The 14640-nt window shown below is 37.9% G+C and overlaps 1 long non-coding RNA gene across 1 annotated transcript in view; it reads left to right on the top strand.

The window, feature by feature from the left end:
- The first annotated feature begins 10654 nt into the window (after positions 1-10654).
- Positions 10655-14640, top strand: part of LOC127552397 (uncharacterized) — a 19092-nt gene continuing 15106 nt past the window's right edge. Inside the window, exons 1-2 of the long non-coding RNA XR_007951362.1 lie at positions 10655-10833; positions 11305-11405. This is a non-coding gene — a long non-coding RNA (uncharacterized LOC127552397). The remainder of the gene's footprint in view (positions 10834-11304; positions 11406-14640) is intronic.

The raw sequence follows: 14640 nt of genomic DNA, 5'->3' as shown, positions 1-14640 counted from the left end.
GTTAATTAAAAAAAAAACAAGTTTAGTTAAGCTCGAGTTTCATTCTTTGATGAGTAAAAATAATATCCCTCACAATCAAGTACTCAATAAATGCTCACCTTAAAAAAAATTCCTGGATTTCTTGGAACCCATGACACATATTTGACGGGATGCGCCTGTTCTTGCTGATGGTTGATTGATTGTAAGGGAAGTTATTCAACACAGCGATCTTTAAAAAGTTTGCACTGGCCAAGCTCCTACTTAAGAAACCCTTCAGCCTATCATAGCAACGGGATTTTTGGCACCTTGGGTAGACTGAGGTTCTATGGTGTCAGAAGAAATTTGGAAAATTTCAGGGGCCTGGCAGCCCCTGAAATACCACTAAATTCTGGCTCCTTTCAGATCAATTTCTACAGCCCATCTGTTGTTCTATGTGATGAAAATATTTTCTAACTGCCAATGTTGTCAGTAATGAGCCAATAATGCCTGTATACTTCCCTCTCCGCCTCTCCTTTTCTCTTGTCCTGGGGATTGAATGCCCTGTCATTGTAAACACATCAGGAAATCGATGATGACATAAAACTTATGTCTCCGGCCCTCTTAAGGCTAGCCCCCAACTCCAAGTTATGGACAAGCTCTCAGCCCTCATTTGGAGGAAGCTTTGCTGTTGGGTGTCTGACCTAGCCCGGGGACTGCCTTATGAACAAGCTTCCCTTATAAAGGGAGGATAATTGTTCCTGCCCTGCCTACCTTAGCGGCTGCTGGTGAGGATCAAATGAGATAATGGCCTGAAAGCTCTATACAAATGTCAGGGATTAAAAGGCCAGATTGCCTTCTATTGAATTCCAATCTATAGCCTGGTGTTTGGAGCTGGCTAGTTTTTAGAGTTTATTTTACTTCTAAGCCAAGTGAGGAAGCTTCAGCTCCTTTGTGATAGAGAGAGAGAAAGCCGGGTTGGGAGGCTGATCAAAAAGGGAACCCCTGGGCTTTTGGTTCAGCCCAGTATGATCCACAGGGAAGTGATTCTGTGATGGTTCTGAATGGAGTCAGAGCAAAAAGTAGGTCAGCATCACCCTGAAACTTACTGGGGGGCTGATAACTGCCATTCTTGAGCAGCATAGAAATAACTGAGTCTAGGATAATAGCTAGTATTTTTTTAAAGGGTTTTAAGGTTTGCAAAGTACTTAAAAATATTATCTTAGATCCTATAGAAGTAATGATAGAATTCAGGTCTTTCTGACTATACTTTATCCACTGGATCACTCAGCTGTCTCAAGTTTAACATCTCGTTATTAGGAATAGTTACAGAAGGTAGATAGAAATGTCTTTTTTTGTGGGGAGGGAGGAGAAGGGCCTTGCTCTAGGGGAGATTGTCTAAGCTGTAGCTTCATGGTGTCTTGACTTCCCTCTGAAAACTGGCTCTTCCCACCTGCTTTTAGCTTTACCATGTCTCTTGCCACAGGTGTCAGCATTGCCAGTTATGACTCAGAGTTCTGGTTTTATCCCTTGAGACAAAGAATTTAAATCTGGAAGGGAGATTAGGCATTATATTGTCCACTTATTCTGAGTTGACAAGAATAGTGTCCACTTGGAGTCAGGGACCAGGGTTAGATACTTAATGGGTTGAATGACCATGAGCAAGTGGCTCCATTCAGAATCTACTCTGGAATCCTCAGAAGAGAGTTCTCATCTAGATCTTCACAGATAGTAAAAAAAAAAAGGGTCTCCCTTTCCTAGACAAGTACTCAAGGTAGTAATATCAGATTTAGGGCGATCTTAATATCATCTTAAAGAAAATACAAAACCAGTAATCAACAAATAAATGATGCAATTCTCTTTTCCCCCCAATGGGTCTCAAGTTTATCCTAGGGACCTATATAGATCTTCCAACTTGGAGGAGGCTAAAAGATCTGAATTCCTCCCAGGAAAAAATATAATAAGAGTTACTAGAGAGACAATCCCCATACATTCTAATGAGTCTCACTTTTATACCGGGGTCTTCAGTTTTATATTAACCAAAAGTTGAGACTCACCCTCAATAAGGTGTGAATGGATTGGTAAGTACCCTAGGTCAGCCCTCTCAAGGATATGGTAATAGGGCATGGTCTCATTGAGGATTTTTGTTGTTTTCAGTTATTTTCAGTCATTTCCAACTCTTTTTGACCGCATTTGAGATTTTCTTGACAAAGATACTTCAGCATTTTGCCATTTTTTTTCAGTATATATTTCATGTTCTTTCTTTTTCTTTCTTTGTTTCTTTGTTTCTTTCTTTTCCTTCCTTCCTTCCTTCCTTCCTTCCTTCCTTCCTTCCTTCCTTCCTTCCTTCCTTCCTTCCTTCCTTCCTTTTCTTTTTTTAAATACACATTTCTTTATGAATCATGTTAGGAGAGAAAAATCAGAACAAAAGCGAAAAACAAAAGGGAAAGTATGGGGCTCCAATGATAATCTAATTAGTATAACATTAAATAATTAGCTAATCTCTGGCTTCCTTCATAGTCAGAAGGGAGAATATAATAATAATGCCATTTGTATGTACCTACAGAGCTTTACAATTTATACAATTTTCTTCACAACAGCCTTGTGAAATGAACAATGCAAATAGTATCCTTCTCATTTTATAGATGACTAAACTGAAATCCCAAGCCACATAGCTAGTATAAGAAGAAGGAATTTGAATCCGGGTTTCTTGATTTCAAATCTAATTTTCAGGCTCTCTTTCTAACATAAACCTTCTAACTCCACAAAAATGTTCAAAATACCTAATAGCAAGCCAATGAAAGAAAAATTCCTTTTGCTGTAGGAGTTATAGGACTCATCCATTCTAGACTCAGGTAGATGAGAGGCAAGGTAAGATAATGGAAAAGTACAGGAACTGAGTGAGAGTCCTAGCTCTTCTAGTGTCTGTGTAATGTTGGGGGGAAAATCACTTAACTCTCTATGACTTTTTTTTTCTCATCTCCAAAATAATGCTGTGGGACAATTTGATCTTGAAGGTCCTTTTTCAAATAGAATTCTACTTTGTTGTTCACTGTTTTTAGTCATATCTGACTCTTTGCAACCCCCATTTTGGGCTTTCTTGGCCATTTGGCTTGCCATTTTTTTCTCCAGCTCATTTTACAGATGAAGAAATTGAGACAAACATGTTTAAGTGACTTGCTCAGAGTCACACAGCTAGTAAGTGACTGAGGTCAGGTTTGAACTCAGGTGTTCCTTACTCCAGGCCTGGTGCTCTATCCACTATGCCATTTAGCTGCCCTATTTAGGAACACAGATTTAGAACTGGGGCAGCGGGAACATAAGAGGCCATTTTAGTCCAATCTCATCATTTTATAGATGAGAAAACTGGGGCCCAGGGAGTCTTGGGTCTTGTCAAAAGTCAGACAAATATTAAATGTCATAGACAGGATTTGAGCTCAGGGCCCCTGATGCCTTTCCACTGTACTCTTTTTACTGTATCACATCATCTTATTTTCTTTGGTCATTCCTTCCACAAACACATTATTTTGTTTGTTAGTCAGTGACAGTGGGTATAGCAGTAATAATAATAATATTATAATAGCCCCATTATCTCATTTGAGCCTCATAACACTATCTTAAATTTATGTAGCACTTACTATGTACCAGACACGGTGCTAAGTGCTTTATGAATATATTATATCCTTTGATCTTTATAACAACCTTGGGAGGTAAGTGCTATTATTATATCCATTTTATAGTTGAGAAAACTGAGACAAATGCTTACATAGTTAAGAAAGTGTCTGAGGATACATTAGAACTCGAGTTTCCCTGACTCTAGATCCATCACTCTATCTATTGCTCAGCTTGCCTAGATAGAGCATTGAACTTGGAGTCGGAAGATCTGAATTCAAATTTGCCCCCAGATTTTCTTCAGGCACTGTGACCTTGAGCAGGTAGCTCACATTTCTCAGCTTTCATTTCCTCCTTTGTAGAACCAAGATAATAATAGCAGTAACCTACCAGAGTTGTTGTGGAGATAAAATGAACAATGTAGGAGAGTGTTACAGGAGGATGGAGGTTTGGAGGGCGGCTGGGTGGCTTTTGCCATAATCTAGACATCAGATGATTCATTAGGGTGGAGTCAGTGTGAATGGAAAGGCACCGACAGATGGGAGGTGTTATGAAAGAATCAATAAGACTGGATGACTGATTGGCTCTTGGAGGTGATAGAAAAATGAGTCAGAGGGTTGGTGCCTGAGACAGGGTGGAACCCCTGAAGAAATAGGGAAGCCAAGAGGATTTACTTGGTTGGAGAGGGAGGAGGATGAGTCTGGTCTTGGACACGTTGGGATGAAGATTTTGCTGGAATAGCTGCATGGAAACGTCCAGGTAGAAAAATGAGATTAAAACTTGGTCAGGAGATAAGAAACAGAATTGGAAGCCATCAGCATTGAATCCCTAGGGAATCCCTTACAACTGTGCAAATACCCCAAGGAGGTCAGAGACAGAGACAAAGATCTTATATACAAATATTTATTGCATCATTTTATTGATAGCAAAAACTAGAAACAAATTGGGAGGGGATTAGCTGAACAAACTGTGTTATATGAACCCAATGGAAAATTGTTTAATATCATTAAACAGCAAATTTGAAAAATTCTAAGAAATCTGAGAAGACATAGGAATTAATGGAGACAGAAGTGAACAGGACCAAAAAAACAATGACCACATATACTACAATAACATCAAGGGAAACAGTAACCAAAGCTATAAGGACTCTGACCAATGCATGGCCAAAATGGACTTCAGAGTATTGATGGTGAAACAGTGCTGTCCACTTGGAAGAAAGATGATGGGGGCAGGTGAAGAGTGATGTTTGCCATTCTTGGATATATGGCCAATGTGTTCACTTGTTTTGGTTAAATATGCTTTGTTATTTGTTGTAAATAGGAGTATGGGGGGAAGCATTGAAAAACATCAGCCACGTAAAAGAAACAAAAAGTAATATAGTTAATAAATACTTACTAATCACTTATTATGTGCCAGACAAACTGTGCTAAACTGGAATTCAAAGAAAGGCAAAAGTCAGTTCTTGCCCACAAGAAGCTCACGATCTTGAAAAATAAACAAACAATGACCTATTTAAAAATTTTTATTTAATTTTTTTTAAACAAAGGATTCGGTATAGTATATTCAGAAAAGTCCTAGATTTTGAGTCAAAAGACTCAGATTCAATTAGATCCACTACTTATGTGATTTTGGATAAGTCATTTAGCTTCTCTGGGTATCAATTTCCTCTTAAAAATAAAGGTTTTAGACTAGATTTTTCTTTAAGGCCTCTCTTGACTCTAAATTCTATGATTCTATGATCCAAGTCTCTAGACTGGATGAATATTCAGAGAACATCTCACATATTGGACCATCCAGTCTAGTAGCACAAGGCTAAGAAAGAAATCATAGAGTGTTGCAGATAGAAGGGACTCAAGAGTTATTTTTCTCTAAACCCTTCAGTTTTTAGATGGGGACTCTAAGACTCAGAGGGAGGAGAAGGGAGAACCACTTGTCCAAGTAGTTTAGTAGTTTAGTTTCTGTGTGTGTGTGTGTGTGTGTGTGTGTGTGTGTGTGTGTTTTTCCTTTCATTGTTGCTCCAGCATTAGTATAGCGCCTTGTCCCTATTAAACACTTACTAAATGTTTGTTGATGACTGATTGGAAAAGCTGGGCTTAGAATCTAGGTTTGTTGAGAGAAGCTAAGCCGCTGGAAAATGCAGTTTATATGGTTAAGAGCTGGAAGAGACCTCGGAGATCATCTATTAACAGTTAGCACTTCAAGGTTTGCAAAGCACTTTACATATATTATCTCATTTTAGGCTCATAATAGCCCCATTATCTCATTTGAGCCTCATAACAAGCTCTTGAAATAGGTATGTCAGCAGGGGTGTGCTGGAGCCAGCTCCAACAGTTTTCACTGTGAACATTTACACCATGGAAATTGGCAAAAGCTACAAATCAGAGCTTGATTTGTTGTTTTGTTGATTTTCTAGACTTAAGAAAGTGATAGAAAAAAAGTTTGCAATGCAGATTAAATTTAAAAGTGTGTTTTGCATACATTTTCTCTCCCTTTTCCCTAAGCTGGTTGTTAAACGGCTATTGAAGACTTCTGCCCAGCTCTTCCAATTCTTGAGCAAATCAAGGTGATGTCTTTGGTCCTCTGAAAACCAAGGATGAACAACAATAATCACCATACTGTTATGTGACAGATGTTGTTATCCCCATTTTTCAGAGGAGGAAATGAGTAAATGCTAGAGCTATTAAAGCTTAGAGGAAGGATCAAAATCCAGGATCCTCTGACCCTAAATCTGCCATACCACTTCTCAATCTAGTCTAGCTTCCGTGTTTTGCTGATTAAGAAACTGGAGCCCTGAGAGGAACTGACAGTCTCAATAGTAGTAGGTAGAAGGGTCTGGATTCAAACCTTGGTCCTTTCAGAAGGTCCCTGAATATCCAGCACAGAGTCAAGCAAATTGGTAGAGAAATAAAACTTGAATGAAAGACATATTAGGAAAGGTAGCATGGGATAGTTGAAAGAACACTGGAATTAGTATTGGAAATGTGAGTTAGAATCTTCAGCCATTTGTTAGTTATATGATCTGGGTCGAGCTGTTGCCTGTCCTTGGGCCTCAGGCCCATCATTTATAAAATAAAGGAGTTTGATGAGATTTTTAAGCCTTATCCTGGCTAATATTTCCACAGGAAACAAAAGATAAAGAAGATACATGTAAGTAAGTTCCTTTCCTTCTTGACAGAGTTTATTAAGAACGAAATAAACTTTGTTCTGCCTGTGATATGTTTATGACTGAAATGTCTTATCTGGAGGCAGAGTATTACTTGTGAGAGTGGATGGGAAAGAGATGAATTTGAGGTGGGGGTAGAAGAAATATTTTTAGAGCACTACCATAGATTTACATTTATTTCCTCCTCTCTTTCTAAGTATTATTTAGGCCTCCTGGAATTTGGATTCAGAAAATCTAGGTTTTGATTCTGAGTCTGTTATTCTGTGAGACTTGGGTTATATAGTTTGATCTTCCTCAGCCTCTATTCCTTCATCTATAAAATGGAAAAATAATACTTTTCAGTTTGCCTTCTGCCTTGGTTGGGTAGTTTGTGAGAAAAGTACCTTAAAAAATTTATAGAAATGTGAGTTGTGATTATGCTTCTGTGTATGTATTGTCACACAGAGGCAGTGTGGTATAGTGGATAGAACATATGTACTAGCTCTATAATCAGAGGAAGGTCACTTGGACTGCCAGTGTCCATAGGCAACTCTTTGAGACTATAAATTACAGACAAATAGTGAATCTACATGAGTGGAGGAAGCCATAAGCATTCTTTTCTGTTCTCTAAAACAAAACAAAACAAAACAAAAAAGTGTTTCCCAAATGCCTAGGACAAGTGCCTTGCCCATAATAACCACTTAATAAATATTTGCATATATACAATTTAGAAAGGATGGTTACAAAGGGGTTCTGAGAAGGGATTTTTTTCTTTCATCCCCATTCATTCAGTTCAAAGTAGTTACTGAATAGCAACCTGTATTTTTAGAGCACTTTAGGTTTGTAATAAGCACTTAATAAATGTTTATTAATTGAATCATACTTATTTCTTATTTCTTACTCTAGCTACATAGCAGATTCTTTGAGATACCTCCTGTACCATCACCACCACCACCACATCATCATTTTCTTCTTCTTCAGCATCATCATCAACTATTAAATAGGGAACTGAGGCTGAGAGCCTTTCCCAGGGTCACATAGTGTCTGAAGCAGTGTTCAAACTCCTCTTCCTTATCTCTAGGTCCACCATACTATTTTCTACTATCTCCATGTTGTCCTTCTGTTTAGATGGTGGATTCCCTTCTTGCTGTCTAAAATTTCAAGTTGGTGAGACAAAACAAGTACATATAAATTAGTTAAATGTGACTGCAAACTGGTCTGCACTAAGAACTAAGTACCACATAAAGCCTAAGTACTAAGTAAAAATAAGCAACAGAAATGTCTTAGGAAATCAAAGAAAGGCAAGACCAATATAGGTAGGAGTCATAATGATAAAAATGATTCACTTGTATAATACTGTAAGTTTTATAATGTCATAACAACCCTAAGGGGTAGGTGGTACAAATACGTCTATATCCCCATTTTACGGGTGAGGAAGCTAAGACTCAGGGAAGTTTTGGAGAATTATAAGCTTAACATCTGTCAGCAATGTAACAGCTAGAAATGCTAGCGCAATCTTAGGTTACATTGATAGAGACGAAACATAGGAGATGATCATATTGCTGTATTCTGTCCTAGTCAGACTCCATCAGTTTAGGATGCTGTATTTTATGAAAGATACTAATAAGCTAGATATTGTCCAGAGAGGGAAACCAAGACAGAGAAGGGCCTCAAGAGTATATTATATGAAAACCAATTGAAGGAATTTGGGATAGATGCCCTAAAAAAAGAGTTAGAAGGGTCAGGATTTCTGCTTTCAAATATTTTCAGGGACGTCCTTTGGAAGGATTAGATTTGCTCTGCTTGGCTCCAGAAAGCAAAAATAGGAACAATGGGTGGAAGTAACAAAATGCAAATTTTTGCCTTGATTTAATGAAATATTTTCCTAAGGGCTAATGTTGTCTTGGGATGTCGTATATTTATCCTTATTGGAAGTTTTCATACAAGGCGAAGATGACCACTTGTGGAAGGTCTGTGGAAGGGATTTATCATCCTGTATGAATTGGACCAGATTGACTTTGAGCTCTCTTTCAGCTCTGAAATTCTGTGTCTGTGAGCTCAACCTTGAAGGAAAAATAAGGTCTCATAGAGGCACAGATCAGGAGAGAGTGCATTTCAGGTGTGAGGATCAGCTTTAGGAAATGCAGGGAGGTGGGAGATGGGATGTTGAGTTCAAGAAAGAGCTAGTAATTTATGCACAACTCAAGTAATGCAAGAGCAGGGGATTAAAGATTCTGTCTTACTTTCCCCATATATTTGGTATTAAGATCTTTATAATCTCATAAGGTTTCTCCTTGGTTTGTTATTTTAACTTTGTGTATGTTTCCCTGTAGAGATTAGCATAGTAAAACCCTTTAAACAAACAAATACTTAGAAGTCTTGTGTGTTTTTCCCAGGAGCTGGGCAGACAAGAAGGGAAAACTCTTCGGAATTTCCTGGATGTTCAAGAACCCCAGGCAAGGTGGGCAACCTGGGACTGGCATGTAACTTTTGGTGATATTCATTATGGCCTTAGTATCTATTCACCGGATGCAAGCTGAGGTGTGAGTTTGATAACATACAATGTTGTAGTGACTGATCTTATTGGTATGCTCCTTCATTAGTACACATTCCAATCCCATTTTCACTTCCCATTCTATGCCATTCTTGTTTGTCTTTTTCTAAATCACTGAATCAAGAATGGGAAATGAACTCAGCATTTAGTTTAACAACCTCATTTTGCTGATAAGGTGAATTGAGATCGACCCCACATCCTCCACTTAGTGACACCATCTAACAAAGAAAATAAAAGCAACCAATATGATGAATATATTTAATAGCATATACAGCAGTTCATATTCATAATTCCCTTGCCAAGAAAAAAAGGAAGGTGTATTTCCTCTCTCTTTTCTGGGACCAAGATATTCTATACCATTATAATTTATTTTGATGTTTGTGTGTGTGTGTGTGTGTGTGTGGTCATCAAATATATTGTATTCCTAATTCTGTTGACTTCACTTTGTATCAATTTATACAAGTCTTCATAAGTTTTTCTGAATTCTTCATATTCATAATTTTTATATTGAAAAGATATTGTCATATATATACACCATGATTTGTTCAGCTATTTCCCAACTGATTCATGTTCATTTTGTTCCTAGGTTTTTGCTACCAAAAAGTGCTCCTACACTTTTGTATATTGTTGTTCAGTTGTTTTTCAGCTGTGTCTGACTCTTTGTAACCCCATTTGGATTTTCTTGGCAAAAATACTGGAAGGATTTGCCATTTCCTTCTCTAATATTTTTGTATATATGGTACCTTTCTCTCTTTGACCACCTTGGTATATATGTCCAGCCAATATATCTCCCTATCCAAGGGCATGAAGGGATCACATTTCTATAGTTTTAAGGTTCACAGAATGTTGTTCTTGAAACAATTCTGGCAGGAAAGTAGTGTGAAAATTAATGTCTCCATTTTACACATGAAATAGCTGAAACATCAAGTAAGTTACTTGGACAATGTACTTCAATCAGGGAGACAGAGCAGTTGAGGTGTGGGAACTAAGACATTACCTGCAGTACTGGCCTTAATGAGAACTTCAGCCTTTTTCCCACCCTGAGACTACCGGTAGGCAATAGTCCAATGCTTCTAGGCTACTGTTCTTAAACTGACCCTATATTATGACCATAGAGCTGGATGTGTTTATGGGAGGGAAAGCAAGAAGGTCAGATAGGATCCCTTCTTGTCAAATAATTTAGTGCTAAAGAGGATGGTTACCTGGTTGAATTTCCCTATGTATTTGCACCTGTATTCTCTGATATTGTGTATTCTGGGAAAGTCTTATGCACTGGTCTATGTTGAAAACTACTTTAGAGCTCAGGCATAAAGAGCCACAAAGGGATGGGTAATCATGATTGTGCTACAACATTAATTGTTCTAGTTTTGTCTTTGTATTCCCAGCTCCTGTTATGATGCCTGGCATCCAGTAGGCACATAATAAATGCTTGTTGAATGAAAGAATAAGTTTTAGATGCATTATTGAATACATCTTAGCTCTTCCCCATTGTCCTGGGTATGCTTGTGACATCAATCAGAATTCCAGCAGTCAGAAGTCATAGATCCTGATGCTCAAGATCACTCAACTGGTAAGTGACAGAATTTGGATGTCTCAATCCCAATCCAGTGTTCTTCCCACTATACAATACTGTTTCAACTCAACAAACATTCTTTAATCTCTTCTATTATGCAACTAAGGACTGAGGATACAAAAATACACACACACACACACACACACACACACACACACACACACACACACAGATACACACACACACACACCCTCCCTGCCCTCAAGGAGCTTACATTTCACTTTTTCACAGTTGACTATAAAACTAGGAAATAAAGACTTACTCTTGACCAGTAAAGTAAACCTATTTTTATTTTTTCTAGAATTTTATGTAAGAGCTATTATAATTACATAGCCTTTGAGTTTTTGTAGTGTTTTTTTCCTTTGACCATCACAAAACAGTTTGTAATGGAGCAAATCATCCTATTTGAAGTGGATCTCTGGTTATAAAGTAAATATATAAATATGGATATTTTCCCACAAATAATAGGAATGAAAAAGGAGCTTGTGATGACAGATGATACTTGGAAGACTAGCAAAAGGTGAAGACAGCAGAGCCAGAGCCAAACAAACATCAGTTCTACCAAGTAGGTGAGCAGAAAGTCAATAAATCATGTTTATGAATTGTTACATTTCAGCATTTTTTGATCACTGTGAAGGAGGTCTTTACATAGCTAAAACGAAGAATAAGAGACAATTTGGATGCTGTGCTTGTTCCTATAAATATGAAAAGAACCAGACAGAGACTTTCTTTTCTTTGATGAATTAACGGGGAGAAAAAACTAGGGAGAATGGCAAAGATGAAGGTGTTAGATGAGGTCTTGGATGGATTGCAACCTGTACCTGTGGAGGATATAGTTATTGATGAAATTACAGAGCCATCAAAATATTGAGCCAAAAGAACAAAACTTTTATACTGATTCCCTTCAGCCTATCTGCATAATTGATAAAATATAGTCTTTTAATTTTCATTGTCTATGATGGTATAAGGCCTGATTGGGACTATTTTAGAATAACTTTTGGTTTTAAAATGGTTTGCTATCTAAGACTTTGGCCAAGAGGAAATAGCAAAGCCAAAGGTGGGGTGAGTGAATTGTAGTTTAAAAAAAAAGCAAAGCAAAATGGGATCATAGGGTGAAGTTATGTAAAGCAACATAATACAGTGGATGTGATACTGAACATAGTGTCAAGAGAACTTGGGTTCAAATCTTGCTTTAGACTCTTCCTAGTTGAGGTCCTAGGGGTGAGTTATTTAATCTTTCTGTGTTTGTGTTTCCTCATTTGCAAAATGGGGGACTTGAACTAGATAATTTCCAAAATCCATTTAATCTCTGATCCTATGATCTCAACTCTCAAGAGAGGGCAGTCTGATGTAGTGGAGAGGTCACAGGACTTGGAATGAAGAAGATCTAGATTCAAATTTTACCTTAGATATTTATTAGATATGTAATTCTAATTATCTCATTCTCAGGTTCCATACTGTCAACCCACTTATCTGCTAAATAAATTCTTCTTGCTTTGTACTAGTTTTTAGGTCTGTTCTTGATAAGGCTCCATGCAGAACTTGCCAATCTTAGCCCCTCTGAGTTATAAATAAATTTTCTCTGGACCTAGAGAGGTCTAAAATGATTTATTGCATTTTAATTGTGTGTGTGAGAAACAATGGAATAATATTGGTGCAATATTACTGGAGACAATGACAGTAATAGCTTAAATTTCTATGATGCTTTAATGTTTATAAGTCACTTCCTTCAAAACAAATCTGTGGTAAATAAAAATAAAATTTATTTATTTATAAATAAACCAAGGCTCAGGAAGATGGAATGATTTTCCTGGATCCACTTAACTATTAAGCGTTACAGGTGGAATGGAAATCTAGATATCAGCACATGTTCCATTACACTAGGCTTCTCCTACTATATATGATATACTATACTATTTATACTATATACTAGGCTACTCCCCTCAGAAACTCAAAATATTGGTAATTTTAAACGAGGAAGACAGCTTGGGCAGCACTATGGAAGACCAATGGAGGAGATATTTTTGAATACTGGAGGCCTGATACATCCTTCACATTATCCTCCTTATTTTGTCTATGTTTGGGAATGGTCTTGAGTCCTGGCCATATGTGTATTCATTCTGAAAAATCATGAAAACGGGAGAACAACCACAAGATTAGAGAAGGACAAATAAATGTTGAGAATGGAACTGGCAATATGCAGGGCAGCCAGTTTGATTTTAATTCTGAGAAGATTCTAGATTGGATCATTAAAGAGATGGTTGGCAAACATTTAGAAAGGAAAGCGACAACTACAAAAAGCCAACACAGTTTCATCAATAATAGGCCATGCCAAACAAAACTAATTTTCATTTTTTGACAGGGTCAAAACCTGTGCCTTCACACAGTTTCCCTTGGGAAGTTGCCTCATGTCTTAGTCTCCACAAGAAAATTAAAAATCCTTAGCTCCTGTACAAGCATTCAGGGAAGCAATACAGTGAGTAAAGGACAGATTTTACCTAACTTGACAAAAAAATGCAAAGATTTGCCCCTGATCCCATTAACAGTTAAGACAACCCTCCTTTCCTCTCTACTGAGCACCATCTACTTAGTTCCCCTGACTTATAATTCTGCTTTGGGATTCAAAGCCTCTTCTCCTAAAATGGGAGAAATACTTGGCAGTTTTATGTAGTAGAAAGATTAGTCAGAGGGCTTCATTCTAAAACCTACCTTTGTCATTTGCTACCTCTAGGACTTTAGACAGCACATTTGATTTCCCTAAGTCTCCATATGCCTCACATAGATAGCATCCGGTTCTGTATCTATGAACCCCTTTCCCACAACCCTAGAAAGTGCATACAGAGTTGTTGTCTTGCTTCTGGACTTGACTCTGGAAGAGAGAGGGAGGCTGACAACTTCATACAACTCTACCTCGCTTAAATGCAATTCATGCAAATCAGGACATCACCCGTGATGCCATTTGTCCTTTTAGAAAAGAAAGACCATCAGCAACAACAATTCACTGTGCCAGTGAAGGGCGATGTCTGGCTTTGCTCCTTCATATCATGATAGTATTCTTTCTGTTCAGATCCAGAAACAGACTTTTTCATGAACTATTCTACTTAGTCTTTAGAAAACAGATCCATGATCCAACTAACAGAGCAATATGGATCTATGCCCACAGGCAATCAAACTGTGCAAACCCTTTGACCCAGCAGTGTTTCTACTAGGCTTGTATCCCTAAGAGATCTTAAAGAAGGGAAAGGGACCCACATGTGCAAAAATGTTTGTGGCAGGTCTCTTTGTAGTGGCCAGAAACTGGAAACTGAGTGGATGCCCATCAGTTAGAGAAAGGCTGAATAAATTGTGGTATATGAATATTATGGAATATTATTGTTCTGTAAGAAAGCGAGGATTCCAGAGCAAAGTTATGACAGTGAGAACCCAGGACAAAGCTTGAGCCCAATCATCATGTTTACTTTCATGAGTCAAAGCCTTTTCTCCTCTCCCCAGGTTCCCTTGTCATCTTGGACATCCTACCTGTCCTTTAAAGCCCAAAACCAAAGGGCCACCTCCTCCATGAAGACCTTCTGAATCTCCACTATAGAGCATCATGTGTTCCCTCCCACATAGAGCATGTGTTACTGTGACTTTCCTAAAGCTGTAGATTTTGTCATTCTGCTATGTAACAAACTCCAGTGGTTCTCCAGTGCTTCTTAGATAAAAGACAACATCTTCTGATTGACATTTAGTGCCATCTACAACCTGGCCACAACTGACCTTTCTAGCTTTGTCATGCATTTTCCCTTCCACACCCCTACCTCC

Source organism: Antechinus flavipes, chromosome 2 (assembly GCF_016432865.1).
Source record: "Antechinus flavipes isolate AdamAnt ecotype Samford, QLD, Australia chromosome 2, AdamAnt_v2, whole genome shotgun sequence".
Lineage (NCBI taxonomy): Eukaryota > Metazoa > Chordata > Mammalia > Dasyuromorphia > Dasyuridae > Antechinus > Antechinus flavipes.
This window is presented reverse-complemented; position numbering and strand designations above follow the sequence as displayed.